Here is a 23,726-nt window from a genome sequence, read left to right on the forward strand (position 1 = left end):
CCTGAAAGTACATAATTAGAGATGTTAGCATGATTGGAGACCAAAGATGCTCTCCATCACAATGCTTCTCAGAGATAATTAGCTCCCATGATTATACCACTTATTATTCAAAAGTCCAAGTTCTTAAAGACTGATAACAGTAGGGCAGATTATACCCTCTCCAAGCAATGACCTGCAAGAAAACATTATTTCCAGAGGTGTCTTCTGTACCAATTTGTTATCATAGTGATAATTAAGTGAATATTTCCATTTTGTTAAGAGTTCCCTTCAGAAATACCTCTAAAAGATGGCTTTTGAAACCCTATGGTTCCTCATTGGATTTAATGGTCCTACTGGGGACCTCCTAGATAAATCATGGTTTTCTCAAGAAAGCGTGTTGATACTTATGAAAAGAGTTTTGACCTGGATTTAGCTGACTTTAGTTCCCAACTTCCCTGATCTTTCTTTCAGGCAGTCTTTTGAGTTTTCAGTAATGATCAGTTATTGCTTGGGGACTCTTAAAATGGGAAGCTTGTAAAGTGTTTTGCATCTTAAAAGCTATGCAATTCTTTCAGAAGGGTATATTTGGCATAGGCTGCTCTGTGGCATTAGGGAAATGAGTCTATGAGATAGCCCACTTCCATGTTCTTTTGCAAATGGAGAAAGATTGCTTTGTAATAAAACAAAAAATTCTCTAAGGGGGAGGAGAATAATAAAATCAAATTGTTTTATGGTTTGTCAGTCTAAGAAGCTTTTAAGCCATATCTAAAAAGGAGGACATTTTAATGGGGCATCAATGTTTGTTCTCTATTGGAAGTGCAGCAACATATTATAAGGAGTATGATTTAGTGCCCACAAGTTGGATCTTCTTGGCTAGAGATTTAGGTGTTTGAACTTTATTTGAAAGAACTAGATTATATGGATTTTTACCTTTGACCATTTCAATGTGACCAGTATTTATTAAGGACTAATGATATGCCAGGCATTGGGGATACAAGGACAAAAATGAAATTATCCTTATCTTGAAGGGAGTTATCTTCTACTGGAGAGATGGAATGGAATACAACATAGCATTTTAGATTTAAGAGACCAAAAGAATTTCAGTTCAACACCCTTATTTTATAGATGAAGAAACTGAGCCACAGAAAACTTAAGTGTCATTATTGTTACAGAAGTAGCAAGTGAAGGGGGGCAGCTAGGTTGCTCACTGTATTAAGACCTAGACCCAGAGATGGGAGGTCCTGGGTTCAAATCTGACCTCAGACATTTCCTATCTGTGTGACCCTGGGCAAGTCACTTAACCCCACTCTTCTACTTTGGAACCAATACACAGTATTTATTCCAAGACAGAAGGTAAGGGTTTAAAAAAAGTAGCATGTGAAAGAGATAGCATTTGAACTCAGGTCCTTTGACTTCATATCTAATGTTCTTACCTCTGTACTAGACTGACAATTTGGTAAGGAATAGAGCATTATTGATAGGGTTTGGTATGAGGGAAGGCACTTTTAACAGATGAGCTGCTCCTTGAAGAAAACCAATGATGCTATGAGGAAGAGATGAATAAAAGTGCATACCTGACACAGGGCCAAGTCTGAGAAAAGGTAGAAAGGTGCCAGATAGAATGATAAATTCAAGGGACCACTAATAAGTCAGTCTTGATAAAATGCAGTGTGTGAGAGGATTTAGAAGAAGTACAGGCAAAATGGTAGCTGAAGCTAGTTTGTGGAAAGTCTCCATATGACATTAAAGACTGAAGAATTTGCTTTTCCTGGAGACTCACTTAAGGTTTCTGAACAAGGGAATGATACAGTCAGATTTTGATATTTCTTGCTGAAAAGACTCCAAGCAATGGCTCAGCCTTCTCCATTAAAGTTCCCTTTATAGATTTGGTCTCACTCCACTTGCCCAACTATTCTGTTTAAAGTCTAAAATGGTAATGGAAAGGGAAACAAAGAGAAAAACCAAGTGCCATACAATGAACATAATTGATTCAATAGTGTTTTTTAATTCCAAAAGCAAACCTGAGGGGCTTTACTTACATCAATTAGTGTTCTGTTCTGTAAATGGTGGCCTTCTTTATTTAGACAGATGGTCACAGTTCACCCATTTCTCACTTTCTGTGGAAGGAGCAAGCTTTTTTTTTTTTTTTGAAAGATCATCTAAATTTATGTGTATATTTAAAAAAAAGAAACTTGAAAAGTTTCTGTGAAATTAGTATTGTTGTTATTGAGCTTATAATAGCACATATGATTATACTTGTATAATAGATTGTTTTGGGAAAAGTAGAGCCCCCAAATAGGAACTGTCTAAAAATTATAGGTTCTGACCTGAATGAGAACTGAGTATATTTTCACAGTATTGGGAATGTTATTTTATTCTCTTCTATTCCTGTTTGTTTCAGAAGGAGGCTGGTCCAAGGTCTGCATGGTGCACATTATGTTTTCAGCATTTTTTTCAGGGAACCTTCTCAAATTCCTGGTGATGTTTGGCACTTGTTCAACCAGATTTTTATAAATGACATTGGGTCTTACCAATACAGTAATTAATGGTCATAGTGATGACCATATAAGTTGTCACATTGCTTTGTTGATCATCTAAGAAATGTGTTAGTATTGTGTTCAATTGAATTTCTTTGACGTTTCCGTAGGATCCCTTGAACTTTTTAAAGCCTGGAGCACTGGAAAAGAATAATCATTCAAGTGGTATTTATTAAACACTTCTTCCATTTAAGGTGTTATGCTGAGTGCTAGGGATCAAAAATTAAAAAAAAAATGTTTCTTACCTCAAGACATTAGCATTCTATAGGGGGAAAAAGTTCACTCTTTCTTTGTATTCCCCAGTGTCTAGTACAGTGCCTAGTAAGGAGTAGATGTTTAACACTTGTCTCTTGATTGATTCCAAACTTCTGACCATCATCTCCCTCAGTTCCAGGATACCAAAATCAGAAAATTTCCTGGAGGATTTAACTCTTTCAGTCCTGGAATTTCTGCTATGGTTTCTGCTATCCTGATTGGTGATTATCTCAGATGCTTGCTACATCTTGACCAGGCTCCCACCGTCCTTACCTTTACTCCCAAGCCATTTCCATATTATTGCTGCCTTGTATCACCCTTCACAACCTTTCTTCCTTCTTGTTCCCTTGCCTAAGACCATAATTACACAAACTCTCCTTGATCCTGAAAAGGATATGTCAGATTGGGCTTCTATGGCACCATTCAATATCTTTGTAAATTTCCAAACCAAAATATTCCCATCTGATACCACTCTCCTCTATGGTTGCCTACTTCTATAAATATATAAACTCCTCGAAGACAGACATGGTTTTATCTTTTGATTTGTACTTCTAGTACCTAACACTTATCCTAGTCCTTGAGGTAGTGAGCTTGATAATTACTTTGTCATTTATTCATTCATTTGTTCATTTATTCACTTTCCAAGTTCTTCCATCTGAGTCATGCCTTTATTTACTTTCCTGTAATTCTCCAGATAAAGGAGAGATATCTAGCCTTTCCTTTTTTTTTCCTGAATCTATTGTTCGACTTCCTGAGGACCTAATTTTAATCTTATTACCATTTATACTTTCCTGCCTCTGAAAAATTTTGCTGTGTGCCCTGGACAAGTCATTTAACTTAGTTCTTGACACAACTCTCTTAGATTAGAAGTTTCAGAGAAGGTGTGGTGTCCTTCACTGGGAGGAACTTTCTTCTCTTGGAGTTTTCTATATCAGTGAAATCTAGTTACTCTTCCTTTGGTTTATGCTTTTTTTACTTTGTCCTTTGAAAAGTCCTTCTTTTACCTCACTGATTCATGGCTTTGTGATAACTGTGCCAAGAAAGAAGTGGTGGTAGGTAGGTAAGATATTTCCATATTGGTACTCCTTTCTATTGGATAGTGAAGCATAGCTCTGTCAGACATTTCCCCATCACGGAGTTCATTTTCTCCCTATTCTTCAGTCTTTTTGGTATCTGTTATTACATCATTTCTTCCTATCTGGTTCTTGGAAAAGAATTGTATCATAGTTAAAAAGTACTTTAGAGATCATCCATTCTGATGAACTTATTCTCCATGTGCCACACTGTCCCTCTTTTCCTTGATGTATTTGTCAAGGTAGCTTATGTGTCCTTTGTGTTTTCCAGGACACACCTCCTTTGGGAAGTGAGGCTTTAAATGAAGCAGAGATTTAGTTTTGCTTTGTAGATGATATTGCCATAGTTAGAAGCAAAGGGAGGAAGAGGGGGAAATTTCATTGTTTCCTTTTCTTTTATAACTCTTCCAGCCTCATTACCAGCCATGTCAGAGTTTCATTTCTTCCTTATCTCTGCCTCATAGAGACTTTTTTATTTTTTAAGACCCACCTTGAGTGGCAGCTAGGTGGCACAGTGAATAGAGGAAGACCTGGATTACAGTCTGACTTCAGACTCTGGGCAAGGCAGTTAATCCCATTTGCCTAGCTCTTGCCCTTCTGTTTTAGAGTTGTTACTAAGAAGTTAAGAGTTTTTAAAAAAAGGCACACCTTGAACACCATGTTCTACATGAGACTTTTCTTAATTGGCCCCAACTTCCAATGCCTTCCCTCCTAAATGCTGAATATAACTATTTCATATATATTGATATTTTTAATACATATTTAATATCTGCTTGTCTCCTCTTAGAATGTAAATTCCTTGTGGATAGTTACTGTTTTATTCTTTAAACTTGTATTTCCAGTGCTGAATGCCTGGCACTAGTCATGTTGATAGATTGGAAATTCTATATTTTTAGCATGGTGATGAGCCTAATTCTTTGAAACTGAAAACATGACTAGATATTAATAGTCCCAGACTCCCTGAAGTGAAAAGGTGTGATAATTATGAAAGTACAAATATGTTAAATATGGCATACTGGTCTTTTTTCCTTTCTCACAGGGAATTAGAATAATGGAAACTCTTCTGAAGGAACAGTGTGGGACCCCTTTACCAGAATAAAGAATGATCAGTGAGTACCAAAATCAAAGTCTGAATCACTATTTCTGGCCATTTATGATAGTTTTATTGAACTAGAGTTGTGGCTCTGTGCTCTGAAGCCCACTTCACATGTATGGTCTATTTCATTACCTGTTCAATATTTTTAGTTTGCATTGTTCTCAGGTAAGATTTAGGATCATAGCTGAATTTGATTGAAGAGTGAACAACTTCCTATATAGTTCCACAGCTCTGAACATTGCATGAATCCCTAAGAAAATTCTCAAGAAAGCTAAGACTCACAATGAACTAAGAATAATGAAGGAGCTTTTAAAACTATGGTTTGAGCAAGAAGAAGAATAAAGGACAAGCTTTATAGCTTGAGGCAAGTGGCACGATACTAACAGATGCCAGAGAGAAAACAAATTTATTTAATTCTTAGAGACAGAGAATCTAGCTGCTTTAAGCAAACTCAGATAATAAACTGCATTCCAGGGTAGTGAAAGATTTACAGATCTGATTATATAATTATTATAGGTAGTCAGAATTTATTATACTGCTTTTATGTGACAGACAAACTCAGTGCTAAGCACTGGGGATACAAATGTAATGAATTAAATAATCCCTAATCACAAGAAGTTCATATTCTAACTCTTGAGAGATCCTGAAATTGGGCTATGTGTCAGGATGCTGGAGGAGGCCCTCTTCTTTGGACTTCTTTGCTTATTGGTAATATTCCTTATGGAGTACAGACAAAAAAAATTGTATGATGTAAATGTCAATCTAATTTATTGCCTTTTGTAACTTGTCAGTAGTTTTGGTTAAATTTTTGTTACAAGATGAACTAAGACTGCTTATTTAAAATTATTAGTTGTATCCAGGTCTTAAATTACTCAAGTTCTCATTTGTAACTAGTGAGTCCTGTTCTGTTAAACCTATTCTTTTTCTTACTGACAAATAATATCACTTTCTAGTCTTAAGTATTACACTCATGTTCTGGTATAAGATAGAGTTTCTCGTTTTGATGGGACTTTAGTATGTACGATACTCATTTGAACAACCTAGCCAACTCTTCAAGTGCTTTTAGAAAACTAGAAAATTTAAAAGTTTATTTCATCCTGGGCCAAAATAAAAGTCTGTAAATCTCACCAACCAATTTGCTTGTGGCACTGCTGTTGACAGACCCATTGACACATTTTTGATTTCTTGTCAGTTTTGAATAAAACAAATAGCTTTGGCATCTTTTCATGCATCTGATAGCTGAGAGAACCACTGCTTATTGGGATCTGATAATACAGCAATGTCCTTTACCATCACTGTGATTAAGATCTCAATTTGAGATATATCTGACTCTTCACTTAGCCATTACTACTGGGAAGTCAGACTTAATAAAACGAGGTGTTGACTTTGTTTCAAGATCATTACTTGACAGAAATGTAATTTCTTCAAGAATGGCCCATACTCATAGGATTCAAGTTATTCTTAAAAATTGCTGCAGAGAAAAAGAGCAAATAACTATTGACTAAAAGTTTGTATTTATTAGGTGATAAAACCTTCTTTCTTTGTTTTACAAGGACGAGATGAGTCCATGTCTGCATTTTCCAGAGAACAATGCATTTATTGCTACTGTTTTTCCATAACATTTGGAGTGAGGAGCGCTCAAGGATATGACATGGACAGTTTGAAGAAAAGACAGACTTCTACAAGTATTTCAAAGGATACACTTATCCAGGAGCTTGGTTCTTTTTCTACTTGCTAAAAGAAAAATGTAACTCTTGGTAATAAGTTCTTCAACTTGAGCTTTATTGGAATTTTATTTTTTTTAACTTTGAAAATGAAAAAGGTATGGTGTTTTGGATAATGTTAGCTAATTTGGGATGTCTAGTATTGTTCCTATGATTCTTTTATACCATAAAAACAGCAGGAATTGTTGAAGACTAGATAGTGGTTCTCCATGTTCATAGGACAGCAGTATAGCCATAGGATCATGTGTATTAGTAAATTTAAATTTAACTCTTACAAAAGGAACTGTACTTTGGATCTGAGATGACCAGTATTAGTCAGGTTGTTGTTTAACTGTGTTAAAAACAATTATCTTCATTGGGCATACATTATAATGGTATAATATCCTTTTCATAACCCTCAAAAGAAGCTTATTTGCCCTCTTTCTTATGATAACCATTTTATATTTTGATATTAGAGCTAAGTCGATGATGTTTAGTAGAGCACTTGGTTGAATATAAGGAGACTTGAGTGCAGGTCTTGAATATAACCATCAGGTCATTTAGCTGATTTTAATCTCCTTTTCGGTTAAGTGGAATAAGACTTGCCTAACCAACCTGATTGGATTGTTGTGAAGGAAGAAAAAATACAGGCACTTATTGTGTCTATTATGTCAGGCAATTCTAAGAACTTTACAAATATTGTTTCATTTTATTTTTACAACAACCCTGGAAGGTATGGTGCTATTATTATCCCTATTTTACAGACGAAAAAACTTGGGGAAACAGAAATTCAATGACTTGCCTTGGATCACAGAACTACTAAATATCTAAGGCAGGATTTGGACTCAGAACTTCCTGATTCCAGACCCAACTAGATAAAATCAGAGAATAGATGTGAAAGTACTTTGAAAAGATGAAGGTAATACAATTATTTCGTAAAGACTACATTAAAGTTTTGCACTGTCTTATGAGAGGAAGACAAAATAAGCAAAACATAAATGAAATGTATTAGTGGCATTCCTAACCAAAGACTTAGGAAATAATAACTTTGAATTCATTTTAGGAGAGAGAAATTGGACCATCATTGACAAGTCTAGGAAGAATCTTCTTTATTTTTAACATTTAAACTTTCATTTACTTCATGAAGTGATGATTTTTAAAGTTATTGTTCTATTTATGACAAGCTCTCAATTGTGAACTTTTATTCTTTATATTTGTGTTACATGATTTTTGTTTCTTAGGATAATTTCCTCTTATTTTCTGGCTTTATTACTCAGTCTCCTATGGTACTGGGAGGGAAATATGAATGAAAGAGCTTAGAGTTTACTTTGGCTTTTCCATTTATAATATGTGGTACCTGGACTTTTGAAATGATCACCTAGTTCCAAAAATAAGATGTGATAGTACTGCTATTCCAATGAAGCTGGATGTGACTTCCTTCCTTTTCTAAAGAATTTAAGGTCATTTACAGAGATTATTTTATTCCCTTTAATCTGACCCCTTTGAAAAAGGGAGATATCTTTACTATTATGTCCATTTTCAAGATAGGGGAAAAAACCAAAAAAGACCTAAAGCACAGAGAGGCAGAATTTCCTTTGCAATTGAATTGCTTCAGGAGTTTAAAGGTCAGCCCAAAATCCATCAGTTACAGTAGTTCTCTGCAGAGTTGTTTCTTCTAATTTGCTGAATTTTATCCTTAGATACATTCTTTCTTCAGAGGTCACCTTTATAGATCTTAGACTTATGATAATCATTTTTTCCTTATTTTATTTTTACAGTTTTTTTGTGTCAAATCTGTTTTGAGATTCCATTTTTAATTGATTATAGCCTATACTTTATTTTATTCTATATACCTGTCATTGTTATATGTTTAGACATCTGAAAGTCTTTATTTGGCTGCTCTTTTTTTTCTCCCACATCTCAAAACTGGGATGAAGGTGTAATGTGCAAAAATAGGAATTATTTGAAAGGTGTCAATTCTGAATAGCTGTTTTGGATAACATTTAATCTAGTTGATAAGTTTAGGGCCCCAAACAGCAAACTAAAAACTATCTATGAAAGACACCTTTGCTAATCTGTTCAACTATATAATTCATGTTTCTGGTTGTTTTTGAGGGCTTTGTAATTGATTCAGCTCATTAGTCAATACAGATTTTAGTTCAAAACATGGCAAATCCCAATTATGAGAAAGGCTGATTTAAGATTTTGCCTTAGAGTTATCTGTTAGTGTTTTACATCCATAAAGCTTTATTCATTCAATCATATATTGATGAAAGGTGCTATAGTTTTATATAAACTGTATCATGTATTTTATATTCAGTGACATCTTATCTGACACCTTGACAGAATGAGATATTCCACATAAATGAATTTTACAAATAACCAAAGCTTGCCATCTTAAGGGAGTGATCTTTGAAGTTTTCTTATTGAAATCTTGCCGAAATGTATGACATGTTTCTTACACAGTGTTCTAAACATAGTTTTAACATTTCCTTGTTGGTCATCATCATGAACATCAATAGTTGCACTATTCTGTAATATGATGAAACCTCCAGGCTACCATTATGGTACATCAGGGTATTTACTCCTATACTAAATGGTCCCAGATTGCAATTTTTTTAAATACTTTTGCTTGTTTTTTTTCTTTCTAGAATTTTGCTTAAAGTCAGCTGCTACTTTTTAGGCTCTATTTCTGATATGTAGGAGCTGGAAACCTCAATAATTAAGAATGTTATTATCATATATAAAATAGGAATCAATAGTTTCTATTGGCCTGAGGTGCTATCTTTATGAATTTGAATTTATGGATATCATGACTGCTTTTTTCTTTATATTGTGTCCTTGATTCTTTTCTATAATGAGGCTGTATAGTTTAGGTTCGTAGAATAATAGATTTGGAACTGGAACAGATCTGGGATACTATCTAGTCCATCTCTGAGATGTTAAGTGACTTATCCATTGTCATATACATGGTAATGACTAAATAAGTGACTTTCAGATAAGCAAAACATTCTGTAAATTAGATAATTAGATCCACTGAACTATTGTTTAATTGTTTTCTTTTAAATTTTAAAAACACATTCAATCATGTATGGATTAAAATTCAACTAAGTATTTCTCATAGCAAGCCTGTTATTTATGTACTTAGAAGATGCCTGATGAGGTGTTTTGATTCAGTTTTACTGTGATTTAATGAGGAGGAGAAAAATCTGTTGACTACTCTGTGTTTTATCCTTGAAAGGAATAGCTAATAGCATTGCTGTCACTATGAAATAAAGGTATTTCAACTACTATTTATGATTTTAATCTTATTTCTTTGGGTATCAAACCAATTAGCATAGATTTTATATAAGCTTAAAATGGCCTTCATCTGCTGAGCTTTCCTTTTCGTGTTGTAAGGATGAGTCAGCTACCATGTGCTAATATACAGAATTTTCATAAAGAAGAATGTATTCAGTTGAATGGTATTTTCACTTTAACCATTAGGAAATTAGGGAACTCTGATATTCCCTAGAATTTCAATTCAAGTCTGGAGCAGTCTGATCTGTTAATGGGTCTGGGGAGTCTTTTCCTATTTGTAATAGTTCCAAGGAGTCTGTGGTTATATATTCATATGCCCCGTTACGTAAACCAGGTCTATTTCAGACTAGAAAAGGCTAACCAAAACTAAAATTGAACAAAAGAAAAAAAAAACTCAACTCAACTCAAGTTAACTTGAGATGATTTCTTCTTCTCTCTACTGATTAGTATTGTGATAATAAAATTAAATCTGCCCTGCCCATCCTTAATCTAATCACCAAAGGTGAGAACATTCCCACTAATTCACAAGTTGGGAGGTCTGTGACCCATATGTGCTAGAGTGAGTGAGGAATCAAAATTTGCTGACTTCTCCTGGGCAGCCCGAAGAAAAGTGTCTGTTGTGATTGGACATGTAAACTAGGAGGAAGGCATAGGAAGTGATGCAAAAGAAGCCCCTTTAAAAGAGAGTTCAGGGGCAGCTGGGTAGCTCAGTGGATTGAGAGCCAGGCCTAGAGACGGGAGGTCCTAGGTTCAAATCCGGCCTCAGACACTTCCCAGCTGTGTGACCCTGGGCAAGTCACTTGACCCCCATTGCCTACCCTTACCACTCTTCCACCTATAAGTCAATACACAGAAGTTAAGGGTTAAAAAAAAAAAAAAAAAAAAAAAAACAACAACAACAACAACAACAATAAAAGAGAGTTCAGTAAGTTCAACTCTTATTCTTGTTCGTGACTTGGACCTGGAGGAGTGCTGGACCTGGGACCTTGAGACCTTGGTGAAACTGTTCTTAAATTTTTCCCTTAGAACTACACATGGTGAGTGAAGAAGACTGACTACCTTAACTTCCCTGGAGGTACTAGCCTTTGAGAAGCCCCCTTTATTGGGAGAAGCCCTTGTGACTAAACCCCTTGTTTTTTTTTTTTTTTATTTTTTTTAAACCCTTAACTTCTGTGTATTGGCTCATAGGTGGAAGAGTGGTAAGGGTGGTAAACCCCTTGTTAATTGACTTTTAGGCTCTTTGGCTGGGCCTCTGGAGTCCTGCCAGAGTAAAGCCCAGACTTGAATACAAATCTAGTTCGTTAAGTTAGATCTCTTACTCTACCCTCTTCTTATCTCCCTACTTCCATTCTCTCCTATATTTTGTAAATAAATTACTAAAATCATTTTAGGAATTGGTATTTATTCAATTTCTTGGTGACCATACCTATAAATATTAATATATCCAACCAAAAACCCCCTTTTCCCCTCTTACAGTATGTAAACTCTGATACTGTCCTGGATTTATTTATGGTATTAAAGACTGGTTCAAGTCAAAGATGAACTGAACCCCCCACCAGTGTTACTATCAATGGAAGTGAAAACTACATGGTCCTTTTAGGTTAGGCTTTAAGACCCTGGTTTGTTTAAATTTTGCATTAACTATCATATATAAACTCAGCTTTATATACTTGATCCAGTGACCTTTGATTTTATACCCTATTATTTGTATAGTATAGTGGAACTAAACTATTTTATTTTGGTTAATAATCAAAATATAATGACTGTATCAGTAAATCAACAAACATTTATTAAGTCCTTTCTTTGTGCCAGGCACTATGCTGAATCCACAGGGTCTGAAGTGATTTTTTTTTAATTTGGCAATTGTTAAGCATCTATTAAATATTTTTTAACATACATTTTTTATTTTATTTTAAATGTTTTTACTTTAATAACAAATGTCTACATAAATTTTCTGAAGTTATATGATCCAAATTGTCTCCTTCCCTTCTTCCCTACCCCCTCCTGGAGCTGACAAGTAATACAATCTGGGATATACATGTATTATCACACAAAATATATTTCCATAGTATTCATTTTTGTTAGAAGCACCTACTATATTAAACATACTGTTTGTTGCTTTATCTTTGTTCTTTTTGTAATTTTATTTCTATTAACATTTCAAACTCCTCAGAACTTACATTTATTTTGATGGTCTAATATACAAAGTGATACAATAAAATAATTTTATAAAAGGCAATTTAAATTTACAAACTAAATGTAAAAAAAGTTAAGGAACATTGGAAGAACAAAAGTTAAATATTATTGTCTCTATTCTTTCCCTTGGAAGTTAATACTTAAAGATTTAAAAGGAGAAGATACCCTACATTCGAGGTACTCTTTGGGTGTGGATTTACTTAAAACTATTATTCATGAGCCCCCATCAATTTATTTACCTTTATTGGCCTACCAAATGATAGAACTATTTCAAAGTAAAAAGCCCTTAATGAAATAGCATAATAAGAAAAGTGGCAAAACTAAGATATTTCCTCATAAACCTACCGGGCATACTTTTTATGGGCATACAGTATGCACACTGTCATTGGGAAGAGTGGACACACAAGGAACATTTGTGGGGAGACATATAGGAAATGCATTTGGCCATGGTATATGTATTAGGGCAACTTATATGCTAAAGGACTTTCAATGTCTTCTTGTGGTGTTCATCACATTGCTCCTGTGGGGTTTACTTTCTGGTTCTTATATGACATTCATTCTCCACCAGGAATGAGATAATGGCATGTAATATCTTTTGGTGTTGCTTCCTGAAAGTTTAATAGGTGGTGCTCCATAAGTTTTTGGTAAAAAGTAAGTTGTTTCCAGGTGGGGTGTCTTTCAACTTCCTATTCATGGATTCAGATTAGAATCCTTGGCTGAGATGCTACCTTTTTGTCCCCCAAAAGATACAAGCTTCTGCCATTTCTCTTTTAGGTGAACATTGAGATGTTAAAGCTATTGTTCTTTTAGAAAGGTAAGGTCTTTATGCACCCAGTTATTGGGCTGGAGGTAAAAGGGAAAACAAATTCTTAGCATTTTGGCTTTTCTTCCCTTTAAAAAAGTATACTGATTCTCAAAACATTGATTGTAATAGTTATTTCTTCTTCAAAATAAGATCCTGTGTTCTGGAACCAAAATCTTTGGAACCAAAAATCATAGGAACCAAAATCTTTGGAACCAAAATCATAGGAAGATACTGCCCCCCTCAACTAAAGTTTCTATAGACTTTAAAGTTCATTTTTTCGAAACTTCTATATCCTGTTCACTAAGAGTAATATCTCTGTCCAAAGCCTTCATTTAGACTTATGCTTAGAAACTCTTAGAAGCTCCCTGCTTAATGTATAATTACTAAATTGTACCCAATCAGCAGCAGTATAGGGCCTGCCTTTTCAATAAAGTACAAAGGCTTCATTTGGGTCTCAGGATACTCAATTTTTTAAAAATCTCAAATAATAGGGAGGGAATGAGGGAGGTGTTGGGATGGGGAGAGAGACAGACAGACAGATGTGAGAGAGAGAGAGAGAGAGAGAGAGAGAGAGAGAGAGAGAGAGAGAGAGAGAGAGCTTCTTCCTGACTGCAGGATTTGTGCCTTTATTTTTATTTTTATATTCAATTGGCAAAATGTTTTCAAAATGTTTCCTAGGCTTTGAATCCATCCTACATTCTTCCCTTAATGAAGAATATTTTAGTTCCTTAGCTACAAGACATCTGTAAAATACAACATTAGATGTGTTAGCATATCACAGAATTACAAAAACTATAGAATATAGTTAATATGGTATAATTAACTCAGTTAACAGACATCACTAGTAACTATAATAAAATACATATGTGGGTTACCTAATATATGACATTCATATTATAATTGCCAGCAACTAGCCTTAGTAATTTCACAAATGCATTTCTTTGTATATAATTACAGCAAATATGACAGTGTTGAATGAATGTAAAAACATTTATTAAGTGAATAATATGTGTTAATTAGTGTGGTAAGTGATATGAATACACACGTTTCAAAATAAAATTATGAAGCAAAGGAAATTGAACCAACAAGTAATGAAACAATAACCTCTGAATTGCCTCCAAATAATGGAAATGTAGCAGGGTATTCCAGAATGATTCAAGAGAAAAATCAGAATCTTGAGCAAAGACTATAGATGAGAATAAATGTCAGACTTTATGACTTATACAGAAGAAATAATTAGCAGAAAAAAAATTGAATCCATGATGACAGTTCTGCTTCAGATCACACTTGGGAGCATTCTTGCATAGTACCCTGATGTGTTTTATATCTCTGTTCTTCCTTCATTTCAATTCTTCCAGGGATTTTGCTAGACAATCCTCCTTCTATAGGCAATACTGGAGGATAAAAAAAAATATTATAGCTTTCCCCACCCCAACCATCAAAAGGTAACCATAAATAAAAAGAAGGAAGAAAAGAAAAAAACAAGGCTGAATGCCAGACATCTTAAGCTTTTTTTTCCCCCCATTCTCAGTGACTAAGTCTTGGCTCTTATATAAGTGATGCTGCATCTTCTCTGCCATTCATATCGAGTGTTTTAATGCATGCTCATGTTAATGAACAGTATCAGCAACATCAGGGTCACACTTAGAGTTTGCTGCTTCCAGCACAGTCAACAATTCTTTATCACACATCAGTTTATCTATACTAAAGGGGCTAAGAAGTGTGATAATTTGATTAAGTCTACACTGCCCATCTTTAGATTTAATCACCAAAGGTGAGAGTACTCTATGAGAACCATCTATTGTGATTGGACACACAGGCTAAGGGAAGACACTGGAAGTGACGCATATGTGACCCCTTTAAAAGAGGGAGTTGAGTGAGGCTACTTCTGGTTTGGTGAAGGGGACCTGAGGGAGCTTTGCTGGTTTGTGACCAAGACTGTTCCACGTGGTGAGTTTAAAGACTGAATCTTCCTGAACTTCTATTCAGAAACTTCCTTTTATAGACTCTGTGAATGAAGTTTGCTCCATTCACCTCCAGGCCTCAGGCCTTTTAACCCTCAGCCCAAGGTTAAGATCTACCTGGACTAACCAGTGGGATAGATTCTTATCTCAGAACTTCCTCTCTCTCTTCTTATGTAAATAAATTTCCATAAAAGTCAATTTTGATTTGAGATTATTCTTAATTGAGGATTGATAATAGTTCAGTCCTCTGGCGACCATCTTTAATATATTGAACCCACAAAACCTCTTTTTCACCCTTACAGAAGTGATAAACTTCTTGCATGAAACCTTTCCTGGAATTAAGTGGATACTTAATCACTTTCAATACTACATCTGTATTCCCTGGCTTACCCACTAAAAAGAAATCTTTCTTTCCCTGAGAACCACATCATGGGAATGATAAAATATCTTTGTCTCCTTAAAGGCCGCTGGGGAGAATCTGCTTTCTTCTACTGGGGGCTAAATAAATACTCTTCCATCACCCAGGGATTCAAAATTACCACCAAGGCAGCTAAGGAGTTATTTTTCCAAGTAAAGGCATCCCCATCATAGCTATATAGTGATAATTTTTTTCTACCCCATGCTATTAGAAAGAAAAGGTACTGGGGACAGCTAGGTGGTTCAATGGATTGAGAGTCAGGACTAGAGATGGGAAGTCCTGGGTTCAAATCTGGCCTCAGATGCTTCCTATTTGGGTGAACCTAGACAGATCACTTAATTCCCATTACCTACCCCTTACCACTCTTCTGCCTTGGAACCAATACATATTGATTCTGAGATGGAATGTAAGAGTTTTTTTTTTTTTTAATTAAAAAAATTTTTTTAAAGAAAGGTACTTCCTTTGAGTATTATTACCAAGCTCTTTCTTGGGAAGAAATTATCCAATCTATCAAAGAAGAAAAAAAAAGCCTCCAAATTGAGAGTCATTGAGGTATCTCTCTAGGTTGTACAGACCCTTCTGAGGGGCAAGGATATTGAAGACTGAATGAGTTCAGTTCAAATGGGAGAGAGTGAATGGGTTCTGTTCAAAAACAGAACATTTTGGGGCAGCTGGGTAGCTCAGTGGATTGAGAGCCATGCCTAGAGACTGGAGGTCCTAGGTTCAAATCCGGCCTCAGACACTTCCCAGCTGTGTGACCCCGGGCAAGTCACTTGACCCCCATTGCCTACCCTTACCACTCTTCCACCTATAAGTCAATACACAGAAATTAAGGGTTTAAAATAAAAAAAAATCTTAAAAAAAAACAACAACAGAACATTTTCTTGGAGCCTAGATCCCAGAAACCACTGGACTAGAGATTCCTTCCCCTTACTAAGGTGGCACTGATTTGTCACAGACACAGATTTTGGGAGGTTAGATACCTGATCTGGGAAATCAGGTGTATGGACCTCCAGCTATTAATTAGCAGGGCAGAAACCTCCTGCCTCCAGATGAGAGAGCACCATTGTGTCAGTTGGAGATAGGTTGAGCATGACTTGGGTTAAGTGGTGCTCAAAATGGCATAAGGAGCTCAGTTGGGCTGCAATAGCTGCCTTATCCTTGGTTAGGGGGATCATGTGGTTCCATGTTCAATACTACATGGCATCAACACCCAAGGTCCATATTGGTAATGGGTTCATTCACCAAATTCTGCTGTTATCATGACCCCAACATGCCAATCAATCATACTTCCCTGCCCTTAGTTCCCCCAAAGGCATATAAATTCCCCAAATGCTATTGTTTTTTGGAAAAATCATCTAGCACCCTGCATTCTCCCAGGGATATGTCCCCGGAGCCCCAGGGTGTAGACCATGTGAAGTTTTTAGCTCTGGCCTCTGTGATAGTGGTTGATTACTGGACCTATCCCTTTCCTGATTAAAGAGTTGATTTTTCTGTGTTATTTCCAAGTTAATAACTTTATGTACCTAGTGTTATAGCATCCAAATTTTAAAAGGAAAAAATTAAATGAGACATGGATAGAAATAGATAACAAAATGAGAATAGCAGGGGACTTTAATTTTCCCTTCTTAGAACTTGATAAATCTAACCAAAAAACCAATAAGAAAGAAATTAAGGAGATTGCTAGAACCTTAGATAAGTATGATAGATATCTGGAGCCCCCCCCCCCACCTCCCCACAATTATCTGCTTGAGGTTAGTAGATCTAAGCCTCAGCATACACATACTTCAAACAGTTTCTGCTGAGACAATAATGATTTAGAGAGCATAAGTACTGTGCAAAATTCTTACATTAACAATCATACTATGGAGGTGTTCCTGCATTCCTAAGGGGTTGTGGCATTGGAACAAAAGTTCCACTGGTTATGACCAAGCTGGAAAGACTTGGTTTTGGAAACAGCACAGTCCTGGCAACAGATTGTGATTGCTGCCTAAACCAAGTGAGTGATATATGGTCCTGGTAATATATATTAACTGAGAACCAGATGGGGTAAGTTGATCAAATTAAATGCTGATGGAAACATGGAGAAACAGAGTAATAAGATTGAGATAAACAGTAAGAGTTGTAAAGCTGCTCATGCTCACTGACCTAGGGATCCAATTAAATTAGGTCCCATGGGCATTATTAGGTGAGTAAAAAGATATATATGTATATATGAAAATATTCACGGACACTTTGTAATGACAAAATAACTAAATAATACATGCAAAGAATGGGAGAAATGGCTGATATTTGTGATATTTGAATGTAATGGGTTGCATTGTATTATTAGAAATGACAAATAATGGAAATGTAAAGAAAATAAAGGAAATATATGAAGAGAAGAAAAGAGAATAAGAATAATATATACTATGATTACATGAAAAAACCCCACAAAATCAAGAGAAAAAAGTATTGAAGTAAAACAGATCCAAAGGGAACTCAAAAGCAGAGGATGTTTATATTAGCACACATATATAATTTAAACATTTCCATTTTATTATTTTATTTTTATTTTTTAAACCCTCACCTTCCATTTTAGAATCAAGACTGTGTATTGGTTCCAAGGCAGAAGAGCAGTAAGGGTTAGACCAGTGATGGCAAACCTATGACATATGTAGCCATTTTTGATGACACGTGGCCACAGGCAGCTGCATAAAGAGAAGTATGGGGCCACATGCCAAGGATGAAACATTTGCTGTCGTGTAGACACTTTGTGTACTATAGATGACAATTCTACCTATATTAATTAACTTATATATTACAATTATACATTTTTGTTATTTAAACTATAAACATCGTGAAATTATGGTTTTTTTCTCAAAGTGACACACCACTCAAGTTATGCTCAGTTTCTTGGTGAATTTTGACACACCAACCTCAAAAGGTTGCCCATCACTGAGCTAGGCAATGGGAGTTAAGTGACTTGCTCAGGATCACACACCTAGGAAGTGTTTGAGGCCAAATTTGAACCCAGGACCTCCCACCTCTCTTTCTGCCTCAATCCATCACCTAGCTGCCCCTCAATATACACAATAATAAAAGAAACCAAGACAAAGAAATTTAAACTTAATGCTGTGAACGTATAATGCTCAAGCTTGACCCCAAAGAAGAGAAAATAATGCATCTTTTCCCTTTTTTTTATACAGATGAAAGACTATGGGTATAGGTCATTAATAAATAATATGAAATTTTTTGATATCTTGGTTTTGCTGAAATTTTTTTTCTATTTTTTCTTTTATATTTTAAGAGGTGATTTTCTGAGAAAGGATATAGAAAAGGAATATATTACTAAATGTTTTTAGTCATTTATTTTTAATTTTTTATAAAGATTTTTTTATTTTTACTTATTACATGTAAACAAATTTCCACGTATGTTTTCCCAAGTTATATGATCCAAATTGTCCCCCATACTCCCAAAAGTCAGAAAGCAATTTGATCTGGGTTATTCATGCATTATCATGTAAAACACATCTCCATATCACTCATTTTTGTAAGAGAATAATAATAAAAAACCAAACCCTAAAATAAAAACTCAAATAAACTTAAGTGAAAAATCACATTTTAATCTGTATTCTGATTTATCAGTTTTTTTTCCCTCTGAAGACGAATAGCATTTTTTGTCATGAGTTTCTCAGAATTGTCCTGGGTCATTATATTGCTAAGAGTAACTAAGTCTGTCATAGTTGATCATTCCACAATATTGCTGATATTGTTTACAGTGTTCTCTTGGTTCTGCTTATTTTACTCTGCTTCAGTTCATGTAAATCTTTTCAGTTCTTTCTGAAATCATCCTGTTCATTTTTTCTTATAGTACAATAGTCTGTCATCTACATCACATACCATGATTTGTTCAGCCATTCCTCAATTGATGGATATTCCCTCAATTTTCAATTCTTTGCCACCACAAAAAGAGCAGTTATAAACATTTTTGTACAAGTTGGTCTTTTTTCCATTTTTTTGGGTCTCTTTGGGATACAAGTCTAATCCTGATATTACTAGATCAAAGAGCATGCATTCTTTTATAGCCATTTGGCCATAGTTTCAAATTGTTTCCTGGATCAGTTCACAACTCCACCAGCAATTCATTTGTCCCAATTTTGTCACATCTCCTCCAACATTTACCACTTTCCTTTACTGCCATGCTAGCCAATCTGATAGGTATGAGGTGGCACCTCAGCTTTGTTTTAATTTGCATTTCACTAACCAAGAGTGATTTAAAACATTTTTGATATGATTATTGAAGACTTTGATTTCTTCATTTGAAAACTTCTTATTTATATCCTTTGATCATTTGTCAATTGGGGGAATGAATTGTATTCTTATATATTTGACTTAGTTCTCTATGTATTTGAGTAATGAGACCTTTATCAGAGAAATTTGTTATAAAATCCTCCCCCTCCCCACTGCCAATTTGATCTTATGTGGCCATAAATTCTTCCCTTCACCATAAATTTAACAGATAAATTGTTCCATGTTCCCCCAATTTACTTATTAAGTAAGCTATACAGTTTAAGATTTGGTATAGCTAGTCCACTATACTTTACATTTTTTCCATTTATTCCTTTATTATTCTTGATTTTTTGTTCTTCCAGATAAATTTTGTTATTGTTTTTTTCTAGTTCTATGAAATAGTTTTTTGGTAGTTTGATTAGTATAGCACTGAATAAGCAAATTAATTTATGTGGAATTATCATTTTTATTATAGTCTACTATGAGTAATTAATGTTTCCCCATTTGTTTAGATCTAATTTTATTTGTGTTAAAAGTGTTCTGTAATTGTGTTCATTTAATTCCTATGTTCAACTTGGCAAATATATTCCTAAATATTTTATAGTCTAGAGTGATTTTAAATGGAATTTCTTTTTCTATCTTTTGCTGCTGGACTTAGTTGTAAATATGTAGAAATGCTGATGAGTTATGTAGTATTATTTTGTATCCTGCAACTTTGCTAAAGTTATTAACTAGTTGATCTGCTAGGATTGATTATCTAAGCATACCATCATATCATCCACAAACAGTTGTAGTCTACTTTCTTCATTGCCTACTTTAATTCTTCCAATTTCTTTTTCTTCTCATTGTAAAAGCTAACATTTATAGTACAATATTAAATAATAGTGGTGATAATGGGCATACTTGCTTCATGCCTGATCTTATTGGGAAGGCTTCTAATTTAGCCCCATGTCAGATGATACTTACTAATGGTTTTAGATAAATACTACCTATTATTTTAAGGAAAGGCCTTTTATTCCTATGTTTTCCAGTGTTTTTAATAGGAATTGGTAGTATTTTTTGTCGAGGATTTTTCTGCATCTTTTGAGACAATTGTGATTTCTGTTAGTTTCATTATTGGTATGGTCAGTTTTGCTCATAGTTTTTCTAGTATTAAACCAGTCTTGCATTCCTAGAATAAATCCCTCCTGGTCATAGTGAATAATCCTATTGCTATAGTCTTTTTGCTAGTATTTTATTTAAGATTGTTGCATCAGTAATCATTAAGGAAATTGATCTATAATGTTCTTTCTTTGTTTTTCATCTTTTTGGCTTAGGTATCAGCATAATATTTGAGCCATTAAAAGAATTTGATAGGACTCTTTCTTTGTTTATTTTGCCAAATAGTTTATATAGCATTGGGACTAATTGTTCTTTAAATGTTTGACAAAATTCATGTGTGAATCCAGTTGGCCCCTGGTATTTTTTCTTAGGGTGTTCATTAATGGCTTGTTCAATTTCTTTTTCTGAGTTGGAATTAACTATTCTATTTCCTCTTTTGTTAATCTGGGCAATTTATATTTTTGACAATATTCATTCCTTTCACTTAGATTTTCAGGTTTATTGTCATGTAAAATCAGCAACATAGCTCCTGATGATTGCTTTAATTTCCTCTTCATTGGTGGTGAAATCACCTTTTTCATTTTTGATACTGGTAATTTGATTTTCTTTTTCCTTTTTTTAATAAATTAATCAATGTTCTTTTTTATTCTTCCCCCTCCCCAAAAAACCAACTTTTAGTCTTATTTATTAGTTTTCCTACTTTGAATTTTATTAATTTCTCCTTTGATTTTTAGAATTTCCAATTTAGTGTTCAATTAGGGATTTAAAATTTGTTCTTTTTCTAGTTTTCTTTAATTGCATACCCAATTCATTGATCATTTTTTCCCTTCTATCTTGTTATAAACATTCAGGGATATAAATTTTTCTCTAAGTACTGCTTTGTCTGTATCATTTTGGTATGTTGTCTCCTCATTTCATTGAATGTTTCTATAATTTGTTCTTTAAAAATTTGGAGGCTATGCCATTTCGCACATACATGTTAAGTATTGATAATACTTCAATGTCTATTGTACTTTTTATGAAGATGTCATTTACTTCCTTATTTCTTTTAATTAGATCTATTTCTGTTTTAGCTTTGTCTGAGATCATGATTGCTACTGCTGCTTTTTTTCCCCCTAATATCAGTTGGAGGACAGTAGATTCTGCTCTATCCCCCTACCTTTACTCTTTGTGTATCTACCTGCCTCATATGTATTTCTTATAAACAACACTTTGGGATTCTGTTTTTAATCCATTCTGCTATCTGCTTCCATTTTATGAGTGAGTTCATCCCATTTACATTCACAGTTATGATTACTATCTGTGTATTCCCTTCCATCTTCTGTAATTCTGAACATAGCTCCATGGTATCTAAATTGGTTCTTTTTGTCTGTTTAAAGTGTTTTCTCCTTGACATGGAAGCTGTTGAATTTGGCTAAAATATCTCTCAGAGTTGTCATTTGGGGAATTATCGTAGGTGGTTGTCTATGGATTCTTTCAGTTTCTATTTTACTCTCTTCTTCAAGAATATCAGGGAAGTTTTCTTTGATAATTTCTTGTAATATGATGTCTATGTTAAAAAAATTATCATGGCTTTATCAGATAGTTCAATAATTTTTAGACTGTCTTTCGTGGGTCTATTTTTGAGGACAGTTGTTATTTCAATGAGATATTTCATATTTTATTCTTTTTTGTCATTCTTTTGATTTTGTTTTATTGTTTCTTGATGTCCCATGAAGTTATTAGCTTCTATTTGCCAAATTCTAATTTTTAAAGAATGATTTTCTTCCATGACCTTTTGAAATTCCTTTTCATTTGGCAAATTCTGCTTTTTATAGGACTCTTTTCTTCATTGGATTTTTGTGGCTCCTTTCCCATTTGACCAATTCTGCTTTTTAAGCTGTTATTTTCTTTTTGCACTTACTTTCATTTCTTTTCCTCCCATTTTTCTTCTGACTCCCTTATTTGATTTTTGACTTCCCTTTTTTAGCTCTTCCAGTGCCTGAGACCAATTCCTATTATCCTTTGAAGTTTTGCATGTGGTTGCTTTGATCTCACTGTCCTCTACTAAGTCTGTGCCTTGCTCTTCTTTGTCTCTGTAAAAATTTTAAATGGTTAGGTATTTCTTTTGCTGTTTGCTCATTTTCTCAGACTTTTTTCAAAATAAAAAACACCTCTTACTTTTTCTTAAAGATGGGCTCTGTTCTCAGGGTAGAGAGGGGAACTCTTTTAAACTTTGGATTTTCCTTGTTGGTACACTTAGCCCTGGTTTTGAGTTTTGGCAAGTTTCAGGGTTTTGAAGATGGTATGAGGGCCTAAGAGCTCTGCAAGCTACTGATTCAAACTCTTCTAAGTACTGCTAAGAGTTTGCAAGACTCAGAGCACTGTGAGCTACTTTGCCCTAGGGTAGGGATTTCACAGCAGGCTTGAATAGGCCAAGTGCCATAGACTTGTGGGCTTCACTGTAGGCTTGTGCCAGAGCTTGGGACTTCAGGGAAGTGTGTGTGGCGGGGCCACTGCTGTTGACTTTGGCAGGGTCTCAGGTTCTTGAAGATAGCTAGTACCCAGGTCCGGAACCCAGAGAAGTAGGTGGGGGTGAGGAGGTAGGGGTGGGCAGCTTGTACTACTCTGTGAGCAGTTTTACTTCTAGTTCCCTTCTTCACCCCATGAAATAGACCCTCTCTGCCTACCTTTTAAGTTGTTTTCTATAGGAGAGTTACTTCAGTCTAGTACCTTGTTGGTTTTGTGACTCCAGTATTGATTATGAGGTGCTATTTTAAGGTTGGTTTGAGAAAATTCTCAGAGCAGTTTCAGCTTTCCATGCTACACCACTCTCTTGGCTCTGCCTGTCTTCTATTCAGTCACATTTCATTCATGACTAACTCTTCATGTCCTTCTTCAGCTCATTTTACAGATGAGGAACAGAGGAAAACAGGGTTGAGTCTTTGCCCAGGCTCATTTAACTAGTAAGTGTCAAAGGCCAGATTTGGACTCATAAAGATGATTCTTCATGATTTTGAGTCCAGTGCCTCTCAGCTGCTCATTACT

Source organism: Gracilinanus agilis, chromosome 2, assembly GCF_016433145.1.
Source record: "Gracilinanus agilis isolate LMUSP501 chromosome 2, AgileGrace, whole genome shotgun sequence".
In the NCBI taxonomy this organism is placed as follows: domain Eukaryota; kingdom Metazoa; phylum Chordata; class Mammalia; order Didelphimorphia; family Didelphidae; genus Gracilinanus; species Gracilinanus agilis.